Here is an 11,178-nt window from a genome sequence, read left to right on the forward strand (position 1 = left end):
CAACCAGACAGACTCAGAGGTAGTAGAAACATTAAGGCACCGTGGCTTCTTCCCTATGTCATATAAAACACAGTTCTTTCTCCAAGAAAGTAGGGAATAGTTTCGCCTCAAGCCAATATTAGTGACTATGAGCCCAGGAACATATATTCAGGTTATCCAAAATTCTATGTTTCAATATGGCAGCTATTTCATGAAGTTTGAATAAAATTTTTATTGCATTTATTTTTTCTGTGTATACATGTATAGATTATTCTGTGCTATGCTATGGCTCACATATGGAGGTCAAAGGACAACCTGCAGTCTTGGCAGCAAATGTTTTTGCTCTCTGAGCCATCTCAATGACCCTCGTGAAGTTTTTAGAGTAACAAAACAAAGAATTTCATGAATCAATACACTTGTCAGATATATCCGATAGGCAGGTTATAGTTCAGCAGAGAAATAGCTGCATAGGGTCCAGATGCCACAGTCCAAAATGTTTCACCTGTTAGTCTCAAGAATATCGGCTCAGACATGCACATAAGCAAGGAATAGTTATTAAGGATGCTAAAGATAGTCCAAGATAACTCCTGACTAGCCTATGGTCCTGCAACACTCCAACATCCTCACATCATTAAGTGCTAATCAGTTCAGCAGACCAGTCCATACAAGGCACTGTTCTTTTACAGATTCCCCGAGTACTGCATTTTGTTCCCGGGAAGCCAAATGTTAATTTCCTTTTATTGTTAGACATTTCATTCCTAGGGACTAATGTACATGAGGGTGAGGAGTAGGCAGGAAAGCAATCTAAGAGACAAATAGCCAGGGAAGCCATTAAAGAGCAAACTCCTGGATCATATTAAATCTAACAGATATTATGCTATTGATCAGAGGACTGATGGAGCGTCTGGGCCTTCCATATGACTCACACTCAGTACAAGCAAGGATCCTCAGAGTTAAACCCCTTGGGAAAAACAGGAGATCACACATCCATGCCCCCAGTTTGCCAGCCCTCTCTAGGCAGCTGTAAAGCACAACCCAGTTCTCCCTGTGACCTCCTAATCTCCCACCATAGCCCCCTGTCTGTTAATACCCTTCCTTGCACGTCACTGTGTCTTTTAAGACTGTCTTCTAAACAAGACACTGCCTCAGATGCTAAGAGAATCCCTCTCATATGCTAGTGCAGTGACTGTGATGATCTTTTGCCTGATGTGGATGGGTGTGAGGAGCCATTGCAGCACTGAGTTCAGGGTCTCTGACCCTCACATCCCCCAGAGGACCCTGCACACCTGCACACAGGACCTCATGTCAAATAGAATCCAAGTGTCCAGGACAAACAAGCTGCCTTTCTTAAGTGTCACTGGTAGCCATGGTGAGGGAAAGCAAACCACTTCCCCCACACTGCTTCTCAGAACTATGAGTTCTAGCTATTGGTCATGCCAGTGACTCATCCCTGCAGCCCTTGCTGCCCTCCCTGTCTGTATGAGTCAGGGTTCTCTAGATAAACAAACTGATAGAATGGCTCTATACAAAAATGAAATGTATTAGAGCTCCTTACAGGTTAAAGTCTAACTATTCCAACAACAGCTGTCTTCAGATGGAAAAATCCCCAAATCCAGTAGTTATTCAGCCCATAAGGCTGGATGTCTCAGCTAATGTTTAGGGTTTACCAGAATCTCAAAGAAGTAGGTACCAACACCAGTGAAGGAAAGGACTTGCCTGTGAAAGGGAGGGCAAGAAGGTAAAGAGCAAGCACTTCCTGCTTCTATGTCCTTTACAGAGGCTGCTACTAGGTGTGGTCCACATTTAAGATGGATCTTTCCACCTCAAAAGACAAAAATTTGCCAGGCAGTGGCGCACACCTTTAATCCCAGCACTTGGGAGGCAGAGGCAGGCGGATTTCTGAGTTCAAGGCCAGCCTGGTCTACAGAGTGAGTTCCAGGACAGCCAGGGCTACATAGAGAAACCCTGTCTCAAAAAAAACAAAAACAAACAAACAAAAAAGACAAAAATTTAGGGTGGGCGTTCTCATTTCAAATAATTCAATAAGCAAAATTACTTCCTAGATGTATCCAGCAGCTTTCTTGGGCTGCAGTTAATTCTAGATGTAGATAACCAAAGTTGATAACCAAAAACAGCCATCACAATGTCTGTGGTAGGAGTGGACCTTATTGATTCGTGTTTGAATGTCTGGCCCATTCAAGTGGCGCTATTAGGAGGTGTGGCCTTGTTGGAGTGGGTATGGCCTTGCTGGGAGGAAATGCGTCACTGCAGGAGTGGACTTTAAGGTCTCCGATGCTCAAGCTAGGCCTAGTGAGGCATTCACTGCTGCTGCTTAAAGGTCAAGACATAAAACTCTCAGCTCCTTCTCCAGCACCATGTCTGCCTGTATACTATGATGCTTCCTGCCATGACAATAATGGATTGAACCTCTGAACTGTAAGTCACCCCCAATGAAATGTTTTCCTTTATAAGAGTGGCTGTGAGCTCCCAGGGTCTAAACAACCAGCCTGGGAGCACTTAGGGAGGGACCCATGGCTTCAGCAGAGGGCCCTGCTGGGCATAGGTGGGAGAAGAGATCCTTGGCCTCATGAAGGCTGGACGCCCCAGGGGGTAGGAATTTGAGGGTGGAGAGGTGGGAGTGGGGGGTAGGTAGGGGTACATCCACAGAGAAGCAGGAGGAGGGGTGAGGGGATGGGGGTTCCTGGATGGGTGGGGGATGGGGTAAGGGGACAACATATGAAATGGAAATAAAACGTCCAATAAAAAAAAATCTAAAAAATAGAGTGGCTGTGAGCCGGGTGGTGGTGCACACGCCTTTCATCCCAGCACTTGAGAGGCAGAGGCAGGCGGATTTCTGAGTTCAAGGCAAGCCTGGTCTACAGAGTGAGTTCCAGGACAGCCAGGGCTACACAGAGAAACCTTGTCTCGAAAAACAAAACAAAACAAAACAAAAAAAGAGTGGCTGTGGTCATGGTCTCTACACAGCAATAAAACCCTAAGACACTGTCCTATGACATAGCTCGCTTCTGGTGAGGTCACACCATTTAGAGCACCGTTCTAGCCTGTGTGTCCATGGGTAGGAACATCAGCAGAGTATCTGTAGGTGGGCAAGACAAACCCCTATCTGAAATGCTTAAAGATCTAGCACAGCAGAGAAACTGCCTTTCTTGTAGGAGTTGACATCAAGCCAGCACAGGTAGGTGGCAACCTTCTTCTGACAAAAATGCCTTGTCTAGCATTGTTAGGTTTTTGTTTTTTATCGGAGAGGGTGCACATGAGTGTTTGCACCCATGCATGAGGAGGTCAGAGCTCATTCCAAAGGAAATGGCCACCTTGTTTTGGTCAGTTAGGCTGAACTGGCTGGCCAGTGATATCCTGAGATTCCCCCCTCCCCAGTGCATCCCACCATGCCAGGATTGCTCCCATGGGTGCTGAAGTTAAACATCAGGCCCTCATGCTTTCTTAGCGAGCACTTTATCCACTACACTGAGCCATTTCCCCGGCCCAAGCTTCATCTTTATCATTACTGATCTGTGGCAAGTCTTAATAGCTAACACTTTTAATAACTTGCCATGCCTAATATTATCCGATTTTAATTTACCTTTAAGGTTTTTAATATGATGAGTTTATAGAAGCAAAGTGCCTGGTTCTCAAATTAATTTATTGTTTTAATTGATGACAATTGAGCCTATTTATGAAATACAATGCAATGTTTTCAATCAATTGTAAAAATAATCAAACAAGCTAATTAACACATCGGTTACCTTACCAACTTGCTTTATTCCCCCTGTGGCAAGGATGTTACGAAAATATCAAGTTGTCTTTTAGCAATTTTGAAATACCAATACATCATATAAATTGCACTCACCAGGCCCTGCAATATATCCCTTAAAGTTACTCCTGTCTTCATATTGGAAACGTGTTTCCTTTGATCATCATTTCCCATGTCTCCATCCCCGCTCCCCCACATCCTTGGTACTTCCTACTATCTGTTTCTATTGGGCTACCTTTCATACACTCTCCGCGTCGGCACCACACGGTACGGCCTTTCCATGCCAGGCTTATTCTACCTAGCATACCTTCCAGCTTCACAAATTATCGCAAATGACATATTTATAGAATACAATGTAATGTTTTTTATCAATTGTGAAAAGATTCAAGCAAGCTAACTAAAACATCAATTAACTTACCAATTTATTTTTACCCCCTGTGGCAAGGTTGCTTTTTTAAAAAATCTAGTCATCTTTTAGCTTATTTTGAAATACCAAATTCATCGCATTATTACCAGTTACCACAAACGGAAGAATGCCCTTCTTTTGCAGGACTGCGCTGTACCGCCCTGCATGTTTAAACCACATTTTCACTATCCATCTGACCACTGTTAGACACTTAGATTATTTTTCTCATCCTGGCTGCTGAGCTCAGCCTAGGAATGCAGCTGCTCCCTCAGCACATGCATTCAGTTCCTGGTGACTCAGAAACTGGACTTCTCAGACCTATATCTAGTCTCACTTTAGTCTTTTAAGAACTTTTCACACTAGTTCCCCAAAATGGCCAATGTACTTTACATTCTCATTACTTCTGCGGGACTGTCCTTCCTCCAAATATGTGTTCCCTTATCATTCCTCTTCAGAGAGTGGCTTTTCTAACTGGTGTTGTGTGGTTTCTTGTGACGGCTTTTACTGTCATCCCCTGCTGATCATAGATGCTGAACATTTTTCTCATGTACCTGTTGCCTAACCTGTCTGAAAGGATCTTAGCACTCTCTCCCAGCATCTACATGGCAACTCACAACCATTTGTAACTACGGTTTCAGGGAATCCAAAATGTTCTATTCTGGCCTCTAGGAATACCAGCATTCACGTGGTACACATACATGCATGCAGGCAAAACACCCTAAACTAACACATAAAATGAATCAACCATAAATATGTGCCACTTCCACCACCTCCATGCCCTGGACTTTCCTTCCTATTCTAAATGTCACTAATTATGCTAGGCCTATGTTGTTTTGAGTTAATTACATCATTGTACATTTTGAGATCAGAAAGAGTAATGTGTGTAAACTTGTTCTTTCTGCTCAAAACTGCTTCAGCTTCTCAGTCTTCCCAACCCCATATGAATTTTGAGATTGTGTTTTCTATTTCTGTGGAGAATGTCATTAGTATTTTGATAGAAAACATGTCAGCTCAGTAAATGTCCTATGTAGTATGTATATTCTGACAATAGTGATTCCTCTAACCTGTGAGTGCAAGCCATATGTCCCTTCTGTAGGACCCCGAAGGGATGCTATGCCCTGGCTGAGATTTTCCGTGTGTTGCTGTCTACTAAGTAACATTCTGCGGTTCCTCTAAGATCAAAAACATCCTGACTAATACATGGTGCTCCAGGAAGGGAATTTACACTTGACATCCTATTGTCCCCCAATTGAGTTCCTGTTTTTTCCTGAGTTTGTGTGTTTCCTTCCCTGGTTTGGTGTATATATTGAACCTGCCTAGTAAAGGCACTGGCATTCTCTCATAACCAATGACCCGAGTCTGAGTCTCTCTTTAATCCCCCAGGCCTATGCCAGACCGCCCGAGCTCGGTACTGGCAGCACTGGAGCTGTCACCTTCAGGGTCTTTCATCAAGGTATTAGCAATTTCAGAGGACTGATCGTTAACTTCTTTTCGTAAATTTACTCTTAAATATTTTCCTTCTTTTATATATCATTGATGAAACTGTTTTCTTAATTTCTTTATCAGGCAGGTTATTGTTGCTGTTTAGAATGTGTATACTCAAGAGTATCTCCATGAATGCATATGTGCAGGCATGATTACTAGTTGGGGTGGTGTGTCACACCAAAGTTAGATACAAAACAATGGTTCAAGCACTATGAAGAGAAGCAGAACCAGAGTTGCTGCGAGGATGCTGAGGACCACCTCTGATGTGAGTAGCCTGCCCTGTCACACGAGGCCAGAAATGATATCCTGTAGGTCTATAGGGCAGCCCATGCTGACACCATACGCCAAAAAGGTGGATGTCTCGGTCGTGCCACACCACAGCTTCCACAGCAAGATTTTTATTTCGTTTGTTTTATTTTTATTTCCTTTTGAGGAGGTTTCAAGGGCAGAGGGCAGATATGGAGGGAGAAGGATATGAATGGGATTAGGGTGCATGATGGGAAATTCACCAACAATCAATGGAAAGTTTAAAAAATTAGCTTATGGCTTGTCCCATATGGTTTTCTAGAACTATGGTTTTCTGTTCATTTGTCTTTGTTTTTTATTTTGATAGATTTTATGCAACTCAGGAGATTGAAGTCATTATATAGGCAACCTTGGGATCATAGGCAAGAACTACCACGCCTGGCTCATGCAGAGCTGAGGCTGGAACTACAAACTTTGGACGTGATAGACAAGCATCTACCAATCGAGCCATGCCCCCTGCCTATCTGTTTGATTTGGGGTTTTTTTGAGATTTTATTATAAACTAATATTAATTTTTATCAAATTATTTTTATGCAACTATTCAGATAACAATGTGACAGCAACCTCTATTCTGCTATCATCATGTGCTATGCGTAGTGAGAGTTTTGGTTTCTTTAAAAACACAAAAAAATGTAATGCGAACATGTTTTTGTTTTAATCGCAGGTGCAGGATATGGGGCTGCTTCATACTGTTCGCAGCGGCTAACTATAACTTGTCTCATGCTCTAGCAGGGGCGTAATTTTGCCAGCTGAAGATAGTTTATGTTTGGAATTCTGGGGACTCTTCAGAGGGTATATAATGGCCGCGCTGTGCTGCCGCGCTTCGCTTCACGGCTGCTACCCCTACCACGACCACTACTGCTGCCTCTACGCTACCGCTGCCGCTGCCAATACGCTGGCTGCCGTTACTCTACGCTGCAGCTACGGCTACCGGCTATGGCTACCGCTGTTGTGGCTGCCGCTGTGACACTTTCGCACTTTTGCTGCTGCTAGTACGACTGCTACTGCTGTGCTACTGCTGCTGCCGTGTTGCTGCTGCTGCTGCTACACTTTTGCTGCCACACTGCCCCAGTTGCTGCCCCTGCCCCAGACGCTACTGCTGCTCCCCCGCCACTGCCTCTGCCCTAGCACCTGCCAAAGCCGCTACTGCTGCCCCTGCCCCAGAGACCCAAGACTTGGTGTTAGTATACATGTATGACAGGCCTATTGCTGATTTTAGGACTATGGCTGATTTTAGGCCTTCAGTGTATAAAGCAGGGCTGCCCCTGACCTCTCCTCCCTTCTCTAAGTATAGAAGGGCTGTGGCAATTCTAATCTTGCGAAGGTGGGGATAGAGGCCTGTTCTCCAGTAATTGAAGGGGACTTTGTGATGGTTCCGGTCCCCTTGACGTTGTCCAGTGAGGCATGAGGACCATACCCATCCTGATGTCTTTTTCCTGGAGAGGGGATACTTTTGATATCAACCCCTATGCAGTCAGGCTTGTCCCTCAGGGAACGCAGAGAGATATTTTTAACTTTTATTTATATTCCCTTGCAGTGCTTAGCCTCGCAACGTAAGCAAGAATTAAGATCGCCAGCCAGAGGGAGTTCTGGGTGGTCTCTCTCTGCTTGGTCTAAGGGGCAGAAATCCCCTCTATTAGGTTGGGTGGAGATGGGTTTTGGGAACACCCTGGGTAGAGTAACAATCTCATCTTGGTCCTCCATAACTAACTTATGATAATGTATCTGAATAGGTTTTGCTACCAAATTATTTATCTTTGTTTCACAAAGTTAGTCAGCCTATTTAAGGCTCAGGGACCAAAAGAAGTAAGCAAAAATAACCCAATTAATGGTCCCAAGATGGGCGGAAGTAGGGTTGCTCAACTGAGGAAGCTCGAATGGTTGAGAAGCACCTAAAGAAATGTTCAGCATCCCTAGGCATCAGGGAAATGCAAATGAAAACAATACTGAGATTCCACCTCACACCAGTCAGAATGGCTAAGATCAAAACCACTGGTGACAGCAGATATTGGCGAGGATGTGGAGAAAGAGGAACACTCTTTCATTGTTGGTGGGATTGTAAGCCAGTACAACCACTATGGAAAACAGTCTGGCGGTACCTCAGAAAACTGAACATAGTGTTACCTGAGGACCCAGCTATACCACTCCTAGGCATATACCCAAAAGATATTTCAACATACAACAGAGACACATGCTCCACTATGTTCATAGCAGCCTTATTTATAATACCCAGAAGTTGGAAAGAACCTAGATGTCCCTCAACAAAAGAATGGATGCAGAAAATGTGGTACATTTACACTATGGAGTACTACTCAGCTATTAAAAACAATGAGTTCATGAAATTCTTAGGCGAATGAATGGAGCTGGAAAATATCTTGAATGAGGTGACCCAGTCACAAAAGAACACACATGGTATGCACTCACGGATAAGTGGATATTAGCCCAAAAGCTCACAATACCTAAGACACAACACATAGACCACATGAAACTCAAGAAGAAGAAGGAAGACCAAAGTGTGGGTGCTTTGATCCTTTTTAAAAGAAGTATCAAAAGATTCAGCCAGAGCTCCCAAGGTCTAAACCTCCAGCCTGAGAGCACAAAGGGAGGGACTCATGTCTCCACCTGTATAGGTAATTGAGGGTGGCCTTGTCAGACATCAGTGGAAGTGGAGAACCATGGTTTGGATTCCCTAGTGTTGGGGAATTCGGGAGCAGGGAGATGGAACTGGGAAGATGTTTGGAGCATACCTTCATAAAAATGAGAGGAGGGGGTATGGGATAAGGGGTTTTGGGGGAGAATGGGAGAGGAGATAACGTTAAAAGGTAAATATGTAAAATATTTAAAAAAAAACAGATAAAGGGCCTGGGGGAAAAAAAGAGAGTTTACTTATTTCAAATTATTTTCAAAAGTTTCTAGGAGATGTTAATTGGCTAAGATCTTATTTTAAGCTCTCCACAAAAGAATTTAAGTCTCTCTTTAATATTCTCAAGAGAGATGTAATCCTAATTTCCCTCAACAATTAATTGACAAAGGAGGAGTAATCTCACAAAAAGTAGAAGAAGCTATTATTAATCGATACGTTATATAGTCTGACTAGTTGTTGGCTGTTCTATAACAGTCCTTTGATAAACGAGATTATTAATATAGATTTATATTTCTTTAAATAGTGTCTTCATGACTCTCTGAGTGTGGAAGGATCGGCTGCTGGCGCTTCTTCCCTGATTTTACAAGAACTCTGAAAAACTGGCTTCAAAAACAAAAGAAGGGAACCGGTACCCCTCCTCCGCCCCAGAAGGAGTCCCGTGAAATACTCTCCATTATGCCTTGTTCACTTTTAACTCTCTAAAACTGAAAGCTCATGGCAAATCTGCTGCTGACTGCCTCTGGCATCACCGAGACCAATAAAAACTGTGCCACAGCTATGTGGAAGAACCCTCTTACCCTTAATGGGAATGGCCCAGACCCAGGTCTCTTATGGGGCCGAGGATTGATATGCCTGTTTGATACCACAGAAGGCACAGCTAACCGGCTACCAAAAAGATTAATGAAATAAATACATACCCCCACAAAGCCAGCCCAACCATAAGTAAGATGAATAACAATTGACATCCAGGGAAGAGAAATCTCCCTGAGATTTCCCTTCTTTTTCCTTTCCAGGTAAAAACGAATCACCCATCATGTCTGCTGTTAGAAGTTCTAATCCAGATGCTGGCCTCCGGACTTATACTACTCAGACCTTCGACAGGCCATTGACAAAAACATCAAACATCTAGAGACTGACATCATTAATTTGAAGAAATCCCTCGTTTCGCAGTCTGAAGAGACCTCCAAAAATTTCAAAGGACTTTATTGGACTTGACTTACTCTTTTACAATAGAAAAGGCCGTGTACAGCTCTTGACTGTGTACAACCCTTAGAGAAGAATGTTGCCTTTACATAGACAAGACAGGGATGGTTAAAGAGAGCATGAAAAAGGTCAGAGAAGGCCCTGAGAAAAGACAGAGAGAAAGAGAAAGATGAGTGCTGGTACAAGAATTGGTTTTCAGCTTCTCCACGATGACTTTTTTTTAATACAGGGAGTTGAACTCAGTTTACAGTGTTTTGTGGAGAATGGTGTTCTCCCTTGTCCTTATTCGTTTTTGCTCTGTTTACCTTTCCTATTTCCTTCTGATTTAGTCTTGGTAGATTGCATATGCATAAGAATTCGTTCATTTCTCTGAGATGGTGTATAGTTGTTCACAGTGGTCTCTTACAACTGGTTACCAATGGATGGAGCAGACTTTAAAACGCAGTTCATTGCTGTGGCCGCCGTGGCCGGGGACTATGCAGGCTACATACCTCAGGCCTTCCTTGCTGCTCTCAGGTGCCCATCCACGACGTCTATCAGACTTACTGAGACCGAGGATCAGAGCCAAGGCAAGCCACTAAACCTTGCTGAAGGAACACTTTACTATTTATGAAGAAAGAACTTGCCGGGTTGGCATGAGTGCAAAACCTGCAAGTGAAGAAGAATGTTATCAAATAGCACACTGAAATATTTTATATCCATGAAGTTTTCACTCGCGTTTTGGAAATGACTTTTCAACTTAGCAGACCCACGTTCACACATTTCTAAGAGATTTCCGACGCCTCGTGCCTTAATGCCATCTTTTAAAATTTCTATGCTCTACTTCATTTGTACAGAGGTTTGGTTTGGTTTTTTTATGGATATATTTTCAGTATGAAAGTTATTTTCTTAACTTCTGCACTCCAGAGTTTTCTATTTTGTAGAAACTTTCAAAGTATATCAGCTATATATGTGTATATCAAAAAAAAAAAGAAAGAAAGAAAAGAAAAAAAGAAAAAAGCAGGCCTGCTCATCTAAAGAACTATTTTGAAAACTATTTTCAATATTTAAAGACACAAACTGTAGTGCTCTGAAATGCTACATGAAACATTATTTTATTTTTAAGGTGATGCTGGGAAGTGCAATTTTAAAATGAGAAAAAAAGGTCTCTACTGTACTTCCACTGGCATTAAATGTTGATGATATTGCCATGTAGTCTCATGCTTTCTGGGTTTTTGGGAGTTTTGTTTTGTTTTTGTTTTTTGTTTTTAGCAGTTCTTAAGCCAACATGGAAAAAGACTCCTCGAACCCAGAGTCCCAACACTGGAAAGCTCTGGCCTGTCCTCAGTACCTTGCGCTCTCTCTCTCTCTCTCTCTCTCTCTCTCTCTCTCTCTCTCTCTCTC

The sequence above is a fragment of the Grammomys surdaster genome, unplaced genomic scaffold, assembly GCF_004785775.1.
Source record: "Grammomys surdaster isolate TR1022 unplaced genomic scaffold, NIH_TR_1.0 126248, whole genome shotgun sequence".
Classification (NCBI taxonomy): Eukaryota; Metazoa; Chordata; class Mammalia; order Rodentia; family Muridae; genus Grammomys; species Grammomys surdaster.